Source organism: Macrobrachium nipponense, chromosome 25, assembly GCF_015104395.2.
Source record: "Macrobrachium nipponense isolate FS-2020 chromosome 25, ASM1510439v2, whole genome shotgun sequence".
NCBI classification, from domain to species: Eukaryota; Metazoa; Arthropoda; class Malacostraca; order Decapoda; family Palaemonidae; genus Macrobrachium; species Macrobrachium nipponense.
The window spans coordinates 3,359,247-3,370,786 of record NC_087214.1 but is presented as its reverse complement, the minus strand read 5'-3'; positions in this window follow the sequence as shown (position 1 = coordinate 3,370,786).

Genomic DNA, 11,540 nt, shown 5'->3' with positions numbered 1-11,540 from the left:
GTAAACCATCTTTTAAACATGTTAAATTAAAAGTAATTGCTGCCTCAGCTGCAGTAATAATTTGTAGATCTATTTTCATAATTATGATTTTCTCGTTATTGCTTAAACCGCTGAACAACGCGATGAAGGCTGGCATGTCTAAGACAGGTAATTATGAAAGTTAATTTTAATTCTATTCAAAGATGCCAGAGGCTGTGGTTAAACATTCGTTGTAAAACTCGTAGAGTTTTTCACGGTTACATTTTTATTTGAAGTCTGGATACTGACTATTCCTTGATCTACTTAAACTGGCTAGTAGAACGCCTATGGAGGTCATTTTCACATGCAGGGTATATATTTACATCTTTACAGATATACTGTGATATTGTCATCGATGTCTCTCTCTCTCTCTCTCTCTCTCTCTCTCTCTCTCTCTCTCTCTCTCTCTCTCTCCTGATACTTCTCAATCTTTTCCCTTCTACTCTGGTGTAGAGTAGAAGGGAAAAGATTCAGTTGTCAGAAGGGAAAAGATTCAGTTGTTAAAGAGAGAAGGCGGTCTATTTAACTATATTGACATTTTAACATAGCTAAATTATGGTGTCTGGTCCCATAAATTCAGAAAACACAAGAAATATTTACATTTTTATTGATTTCCAAGAAATATTTCGGTATATGACGTCATATCTGTAGTATGGCGTCATGATACGTTTAGCAAATTTCTATTATAGCTAGAATTAATATTAAACAGAGATTTCTTTGAAGAATTACAATTACAGTTACCTTAAGAATGTGTAATGAATAACATTTAAATTAAATTACAATTACTACAAGCCTGCCTTAATCGCACAGCCACCCAGGTGTAAAGGTGTATGACCAGCATGCAACTGTCTAAGAGACTCTCCTACCACGCCCAGGAGGGGGTTATAAAGAACCACGCCCGCACAAAACATCAGGGGTCTTCTTGTAGAGATGTTCTGCAGCAAATACAGGGCCCTGCGCTGTAGGGTATACTAGAACTGAAGGATTGTCCGTCCTTGTTATTGCAATGGCAGTAACCGCTGTTGCTTTCTTGGGGCATCTCGACCAGGAACCGGTGTGCCTATGCACTTTGCACAAGTCGAAGGAACTCTAGCTGAAGTCGTGCTTGGGCCCATCTTCTGTAGTACTTTTGTCATGGGATTCATGGCTACTTCGAAGAGTAGTGGGGGACAGTAAGTAGAACTGGAAGAGCCCTCTCCCCTAATGTTGATTTTGTTTTTTATTTATTTTCTATCCATTTTTATTTATCTATTTATTTGTTATTTTTATTTATTCGTTTATTCTTCTATATTGGTTATTTATTCAATTTTTTATTAATTTATCTACTCTCATATATTTATATATTTTATATATTTGTTTTTTATTAATTTATTTATATTTGTTTATTTATGTGTTTATTTATTTTTGTTTAATATTTATTTATCTATTTATTTCATTTATTCACTTTTTAGTAATTTATCTATTTTTTATGTATTTATTTATTTTTATTTTGTTTTTTTATTATTTATATATTTATTCTATTTATCTATTTTATTTATATATGTTTATTTGTTATTTTTATTTATTTTTATTTTTTATTTTCATTTATATATTTATGGTAATTATTTTATTTTATTTTTTTTATATTCAATTTTATTTTTAATTTTTATTTATTTTTTATTTATTCATATATGGTTATGCACGATGTTTATTTTATTGTTATTGTTCATTTTTATTTATTCATTTATTTATTTTTATTTATTTACTCATTTATTTTTTATCTTTAGTTTTTTAATTTTTTGTATTTTGATATATTTATTTATGTATTCATTTTTTTATTTCTATATAGTTTACTTATTTTTTGGGGTTTTTTGTTTTTAATTTATTAATTTTCTATTCAATTGTTTTTTTATGCATATTAATTGATTATTTTTTATTTTTATTTTTTATTTTATGTATTTTTTATTTACTTATTTTCTAATTTATTTTTATTTTTATTTATTTGTTTATTGTCATTTATTTTTATGTATGTTTTTTATTTATTAATTCATTTTTATTCATTCATTTATTTAATTATTTATTTACTTTTATTAATTTATTTATCCAAACCAGAATTATTAATGAGTATTCCTTCTTAAACCACTTGTTTGAAGTGCTGACTATTGAGTTTATTATAAATTGTAAAAAACTGATATGTTCTGCCACTTATCATCCACCCACAACTTCTCATGTAAAAAATAATGACTTTATTCTTTCATTTGCGTCCTTCATAAGGAATGTTCTCAGCCTTCATATACCAGCTATTGTTTGTGGTGATTTTAATATGAACCTTTTTAAAATGAATAAGTACGGTTATGTTGACTATTTTGTGAGTGGCATGTTTGAACTGGGTCTCTGCCCTATTGTAACTATTCCAACTAAAATTAATCCGCAAAACCAAATCACTAGCTTTAGCCTGTTGGATCAGATTTGGATCTCACAGGGCCCATTTCCCTGTTGAGAGAGGGAAGGTCACCTTTGCGATGTTGCTGTTTCATTTTGTTTTCACTTTTACTAATGCTAATATAAATGGAACATTTGATCTTTATTTCTCAAAAATATTTGAGCTTTATAAAAGAGCATTTCCTCTGATAAAATACACAGTAAAGATAAAAGAATCTGCTCCTTGGATGACCCCTAAGCTCAAGCAGTGTATCGCGAAGAAAGCAAAACTGTACAAGCTTTACCTAGCAGGAAAAATCATTAAGTTGCATTATATATGGCACAGAAACAGATTAACCAACGTTTTACGTAGATCAAAACGTCTGTACTATATGAAGAAGTTTTATGAGGCAGGCAAAAATTCTTGTATGATCTGGTCTTGTCTGAATTCTGTTTTGGATAAGAGGAAGACGGTTACATTAGAGCGTACTGAGGTGTCTGACCGGGTATTAACTGGACGTGAATTAGCCAATTATGCAAATGAGTATTTTGTTACTGCTGCTGCTTCCCTGGTTGGTAGTTTGTCACAACCTCTGCATTTTTATCGGCACCGATAATGTCCACCTGTTTTCTTTATCCTACCGATTCTTTTGAAGTTTTGGGTGTAATAAAGAGGTTATAAAATAAGGGTAATAAGGTTATGGATATATCACCTCTAATTTTAAAGGAAAATGGACTTTTATTTTCACAACATTTTGCTGAGTTATATAACCTATCAATTGCTGTGCCACAATACCCAAATGCTTTAAAAAAGGCTAGGGTTACTCCGGTTCACAAGTCTGGATCCAGCACAAATTTGGACAATTATCGACCTATATCTGTCTTACCTACAGTGTCTAAGATATTTGAAAAACTTACACTCATAAGAATGGAAAGTTTCATCGATGTACATTCATTGCTTAGCCCATGTCAGTTTGGCTTCCGCCGCGGGAAAAGTACAACTCATGCTATCATAAAGTTGTTTTCTACTCTACTCACGGCTTACCATCAGAAAATGTTTAGTGTGTGTTTCTTTTTAGATTTAAGAAAAGCTTTTGACACTGTATCACATAGTATCCTACTACAGAAACTGGCTCATTACGGATTTAGAGGCCAGTGTCATGAATATTTGAAATCTTATTATCAGAACAGGGAGCAGTATGTATTTTTAAATGGCCTATGCTCTGATTCTAAACTTGTTACTTGCGGAGTTCCGCAGGGTTCTATTCTTGGCCCATTGTGTTTTAATTTATTTATCAATGATTTACCATTGGCAGTTGGAGTTGAGACTGTGTTATTTGCTGATGATGCAGCATTTGTTGTCACGTCATGCTCTTTAGACGGATTATTTAATAACATCAAAAAGCTCTTCTCAGACTTGGAGAAATATCTAAAAGCTAATATACTCTTGCCAAACTCCAAAAAGAGTAAGTTAATGTTTTTTTTACTCGCGCCCGCCAAAGAATTTACCTGACATATTCTTCGCAGGAGAAGCCATAGAGTGGGTGAATGAATTTAAATACTTGGGACTAACAATAACAAGAACTTTGTCCTTTGCTAAACATATTAGCAATGTAACCCTACACATCAGCCGAGTAACAGGAACTCTAGTTGGCATACGTGATGTTGTCCCTACTCGCGTGCTTGTAAATTTGTACTAGGCTCTTGCCCTTCCATACTTGAATAACCATTTGATAGTTTGGGGTTCAGCGCCTGCCAGTCACCTCACCAGACTCAATTCCTGTCACTGTGTCAATATTTTGCTGAGAACTATCTTGGGAGTTAAATGGGTTGATAATGTCCCACTGTTGTGGACTATGGAAATGTACGATAATTTGAAGCTGTTGAGGCTGAGGAGTCTCTATAAATACAATCTCTTTAAGTTTTTAAGACTTTTACTGAGTGGGAAGTATACTGAGATTACGATATTTTACTTCTTCCATATCTCCAAATACACTCATATGAAACAAGAGGAAGTTTGTTTCGCCATCCACATTTGGTTTGTGAGGTGGAGAGAAGATTTTTACCACATCAAATGATATTGTTGTTCGATAGTCTACCACCAACCTTATTTGAGGGCTCTCTGCGGTGTTCCCTACGTTCAAACAAATCATCACTGATGAGCGAACAATAGTTCTCTTTTATAGAATGGTAGAATAGTAACTTTTTAACTTTGTTTTAGTGTGTCTAGTCTGGTGTTTTAGTTAGTCTAACTTTATGTGTTGGTGTGTGTGTGTTTTTGTCTTGATTCCGTTGTTCTAAATATTGTCTGAGTTTGTATGTAATAATGTCTGTGCTTTGTGTTGCTTTAAAAACTAAACTAAATTAAAAGTAATTGCTGCCTCAGCTGCAGTAATATTATGTAGGTCTATTTTCACAATTACGATTTTCCCGTTGTTGCTTCAACTGCTGGACAAGGCACCGAGGTTTGGCTGTCTAAAATAGGTAATTATGAAAGTCATTTATAATTTTATTCAAAGATGCCAGGGACTGTCGTTAGACATGCGTTTTATAACCCGTAGAGATTTTCAGGTTTACATTTTTATTCGAGGTCTGGATTCTGGCTATTCCTTGGCACTACTTAAACAGGCTAGTAGAGTGCCTATGGAGGTCATTTTCACATGCACGGTCAAGATCAGTGTACATATTTATATATCAGTCTTTATAGATATACTATGGTATATCAAAGTCATTCTCTCTCTCTCTCTCTCCTGATACTTTTTAATCTTTTCCCTTCTTCTCTGGTGTCACATGGTATATTTATTTAGTATATAGTATTTTTTTATGACTGGTAAAAATAATTTTTACGCCGTGGGACGTCCTTTCTCCGGAGATAGGAATTTATTTATTATATTTATTTAATATATAATTTTTCTTTATTGCTGGTAAAAATAATTTTTAGACCTTGGGACGTCCTTCCTCGAGAGATAGGAATTTATTTATCTTATTTACATTTATTCAATGTATATATTTTTTATTACAGGTAAAAATAAATATTTTGACCTTGGGACGTCCTTCCTCGAGAGATAGGAATGTATATGTCTTATTACATTCATTTAATGTATAATATTTTTTATTACAGGTAAAAATAATATTTTGACCTTGGGACGTCCTTCCTCGAGAGATAAGAATTTATTTAGACATCCTGACAAACTGTAGTGTGTCGTCAGAATTTCCTCCGTTATTTTTATATTTGGTATCTATTTCCCACTCACCTTTTATACAAACATTGTCTCCATTATAAGTAGTCGCCCTACCCGGGATTATTCATATCCTTGAAGGAAACCTTACCAATAACACCCGACCTCAACTCTTCTCTTGTTCCTGGCGTTGCTGATCACTTTTATTATTGCAAGTGAAGGAAACTGAGTTGATCTCTTCACTGGAGCAGTTGCCAAATTTCAAGAATAGTAAATTATATACACTCAAAAACGCACATAAAACACGCGCGCACACACACACACACACACACACATATATATATTATATATATATATATATATATATATATATATATATATATATATATATATATATCATATATACATATCAGATGAACATTTGGTAGGTGACAATCGTATATGATGGCGCATGCGCAGCTAGCAGTGTGACAGACGACGTAGGTGGTATTATTTGAGATGCCGGAATCCCTTTGACGAAAATGACTAGTTGTTGTTTTCTAGTTCCGGAACGCTGGAATACGACCTTGGGGATAGGGCCTGAGATTAGCCCCGTATACCCTCCCCTGACAGAATTCCAATTCACTGCTTGATCGGTGATAGACGGTCAAAAGTCGAAGGGGAAAGTGGATAAACGTCTTAGCAGCCAGTGATAAAGGACGATTCCAAAATCCGCCATTGTCAGTGAAAGAAGGAACTGGAGACCGTCAGGACTTGGGATAATCCCGTGGCCCTATTTTCCAAGCTAATATTCCAACGTCCACGCCCACCAGATTCGGTGAAGGCGGAAGGTATACAGCGAGCTGGAGACCAGGCAGGTCATTTCTGTCGAAGGACGAGGGCGTCTCAGACACCACCTGCGTCGTTTGTCACACCTGCACGTCACATGTAAACACGTTTGTGACCTACCCACACTCACCAGGGTCAATATATATTATAAACCACTGTTCATCAAAATGTATAATTGTGTAGTGTATGCAGCGTTTTCGTGGCCTCCTGAGATAAAAATACTACTTTCATACAGACCTCAAATATGCATGCATGCATACATACATACAAGCGTACACATACTTATAAATAAATAAATATGTATATATATATATATATATATATATATATATATATATATATATACATATATTATAATAATATTATATATAATATTATATAATTAAATTATTAATATATATATATATAATATATACATATATATATAATTATATTATAATAATATTAAATATTATATATATAAATACTATATATAAAGTCTATATATATATATATATATATATATATGAAGAGTACATACATCATACATTTATGCATGTATACATACAAACATACAAACACATATAACACATATATATCATATAATATATAATATATATGTATGTATGTATAATCTATACGTATGTATATATATATTCTCATAATAATCTATCTATATATATATAATATCTATATCTATATGATAATATATTGTTACGACCCTTGTTTGGGCCGTGGTGCAGGTTTGTTTGCACTAAAGGATGTACACTCGGTGTTGTTACAGAGTATCCAGCAAAAGATGGTCAATGGAGACGAAAACACTCAGGAAAACTCAACAATATTTATTAACAGACAAAAATAATCAAAGTCAACCTTGTGACTGCCAAGGACAAACTCTAGGCCTTAAATAATCCCTTGGGATTCCTAACTATTAAAAAGTAAGCCCTAAACAGAGATAATAGAGAGAAACACATGAATGCAAAGACATCAAAATATACAATATAACTGGCCAGATCAAAATGAATAAAATAACCAATACCTATAACTAAATAGGTTGGGAAGGAAGTCGAAGAGTAACAGGAGAAAACACTTAATCTCCTACCTATGTTTTATAATCTACAAACTTATTAATATAAACAATAATATAAAAGCCACGAGGCTGTTAACATCATCAGAATTTTTAATTATAACAAAACAAACAAAAGGTGCAACAAATTCCAACTGTCTCAACAGTTCATTATAAGATATAACTCTATAAATAAATAATAATAAAAAAAAAATATCTCCTCACACTCAGAAGGGGAGTCCGTGATCCCAGACTACAGTAGGCCGTGATCCCAATAATTCCAGAACTCTGCTAACAGGGGAGCACAGAAGCACCAGGAAGGAGGAGTCGAGAGGTCCTGCACGACCATACAAAAAGGAACGCTTACCTAGGATCTGTCTCCCTACTTGACTTCTGACGGGCATCAAGGACCCCACAGCTGCAATAAGTTCCAAGGCGTCCTGGAGTAGGCAAATGCTCCTAACACCTCAGGAAAAATCTTCCACTGAGGTGGCAGCAAGACAAGGCCACAGGTGGCACAAATCACCTGCAATACAAGCAGGACGCAACACCGCAGGTGGCCAGAAGTGTACCTGCTAAGGACAGGACTCAAAATACGTCGAGTACAGCGTACACAACACCGCAGGTGGCCAGATGTGTACCTGCGAAGGACGGTTCAAAATACTCCCAAAAGCGTTGATAAAATATTGTAAGTGCGGCAGCTGCAGATCAAAAAAAGGACAGCCTCTGTAGAAAGCCCGAACTGTCTGCCCAAACACTGTCTCTTCTCACCTCCCTCACCGAGGACTCGAGTCACGTACCCAAACGTAAACAAAAAAGATATGAGTGTTAAAAGGGTAATTCAAAAACTTTAACGAGCGGGGAGGAGGCGCAAAATCACCACACTACAACTTAACTTTCGTAATATATACAATACAAATTTCCTTAAAAATAAATACTTAAATACTAAATGCCTTAATATTAAATGTTAACAAAATCACAAAGTTGACTAAATACTGAAAAATTACGTTACCATCTGATATATATATATATATATATATATATATATATATATATATATATATATATATATATATATCTATATATATATAGATATATGATATAAATCTATATATCTATATATATATCTATATATATATATATATATATATATATATATATATATATATATATATATATATATATATAGATATATATATAGATATATATATATATATATATATATTATATATATATATATATATCTATATATATATATAATATCTATATATATAGAACATATATATATATATTATATATATAAAATATATATCTAGATATAGATATCTAATATATATATATATATTCTATATATATATATATCTATATATATATATAATATATATCTCTATAATATATATATATATATATATATAATATATCTATTATATATATATCTATAGCTATATATATATGATATATACATACTATATATATATAATATATATATATATATATATATATATAAATATTGTATAAGATATAGATATCGATACTATAATATATAACATATATATATATATATCTTATTATATATTATATATATATATATAGATATCGATATCTATATCTAAATATATATATATCTATATATATAATATAATAATATTAATAATATATATAGATATATAATTATATATAATATATATATAACAAAATATATAATATATATATATATATATTATATATATATATAGATATATATATATATATATAGATATAGATACTTATTTTATATATATATATATATATATATATAAGATATCTATATATATGATATATATTATCTAATATATATATATATATATATCATATATATATCTATATATATATATATATATATATCGTTCTATATAATATATATATATATATATATATATATATATATATAGATTATATATTTTTATATATATATGATATAGATATCTGATATCTATATATATATATATATATATCTAGTATTATATAAGATATCGATATCTATATCTATATATATATATATATAGATATATATATATATATACTATATATATATATATATATATATATATACTATATACTAGATTATATACTAATTTATAGATATATATATATATATATATATATAGATACTATATATATATATATATATATATACACGTATATTTATATATATAGATTATTATTTATCTATATATATATATATTAATTTATATATATATATATATATATATATATATATATATATGTGTGTGTGTGTGTGTGTGTGTGTGTGTGTGTGTGTTTGTAAGAGAGAGAGAGAGAGAGAGAGAGAGAGAGAAGAGAGAGAGAGATTTAGTCCTAATGGAGACGAGGACAAATTTAAATCCATTAAATCTGGACAAAAATCCTCTATTTTCACATATGCAAAACAATGAAGAACGGTGATGCCCATACAGTGCCGGTGGTTTGAGCAAAGCTAAAAAGATTTGCCTTGGTTACATTACAACCTTATTAATTTCATCCAGGCACTATATAAGGCCATCGTTGAACTATACGGTTAGGTGGAAGTGGTACTTTTTCTAGAAACATTGGCAGTCTCGGAGAAAAGTAACGAATGATAATTAGGTCTTACGTGTTGAGGAACCAGTATACGAGACGGGTAAACCTATTCATTGACCACATGTCACATTTGTTAGAGGGTTAGGTCCCAGGAGGGATTTGGTACTTAGACGATCAGTTTCTCTAGGTTTGATCGTTCGTGTCCACGATCACGTGATCGTTCAGCAAGGTAGGATGTGTTGTCCTCCTCTACTTCGGGAGACGACCTAACTGGTGTCTTTCAGTTCCATCTATTTTGTAATAAATATCTTACGATGGTCAAAACGACCCCCTGTTTAAATAATAGGAGAGAAACCCTAACTGGAAAGCGTAGCTAACTGAAAATCAGGTATTAAAAACTCTAGGCGAATTCAAACTTCCGCTATTGCAAAAATATAATCTTTATTTCCCAAAATAGCTAACATGAAAATGGAATAAAATGAGTTAAAGAACATCTCACAAAAACCATTAAACTACCATTACTCTTCCACGAGATCATATTAGATAAGTGTCCACCTTAATCTACTTCTGTCTGACTCTTCATTAGTCCTTATCAATAATTGTCAACACAAGTCTAGAGAATCCAATTTTAACGGTGACTTCGAATCCATTTGAAAATGAGAATATAATTATCAGACAATGAAATGTTCAAGTTTGTCAATAAATGAGTGTCGCACCACACTTCCCTTTCTCCAGAAACTGAACTCAATGTCACTACATAAAATGTATAACTTTCAGCCCCCCCTTTTTCCCACTCTACCTTGCGACAGATCTCCAAGCGCTCTCTTCTATGGTGAGTTTTCACACTTAGCGAATATCAGCTAATGTCTGCTTAATCGCCTCACTAGGGGTTTTTATTCCATCTGTTTCAACTTACAAACGTACGTATGTATGTTGACCAACAGATGTACGGATACACGCACGCTGCTGAACCCACGAATGCACACATGCTAAGTCTATCTATGCATTTCCATTTCCAATGTAAACATTTTATCTAGTGCATGTATCATTGACCTGAAATAACCTTTCCTTGAGGTTTACCTCATCATCTGGAAAGCGCCGCCATCTCATCGCCCGCGATAGGTGTGTTTTCGACTTGTGTCTCATATAAGCATCTTGAGGAATTCACTGTTTTGCACCTTTCTCTAAACACCAAGTGCTAAGGTTATCAACCCCATTTATTTTAATACATATCTACTTATACATCTGTCCAGTGCCTTAATAAATGCACAGCCTACCAAGCGAGTGCGTAAGATGATCCCGACTGGGGTTTGTTTTGGAAATGAAATTGTTGCTCCCTTGCACAATTTGAACCTTTCCGGGGGCAGTCAATTTTTAAATAATGTCTTGAGTTGTTGATTCTTGCCACTGTTTATGGGAAGGTGTCATCGTTTTGAGTGAAGAAAATCAGGTTACTCTCTGTGACATTTGGTAGTTAAGTCACATTTTTGCTTTTCTCATCTTTATTATTG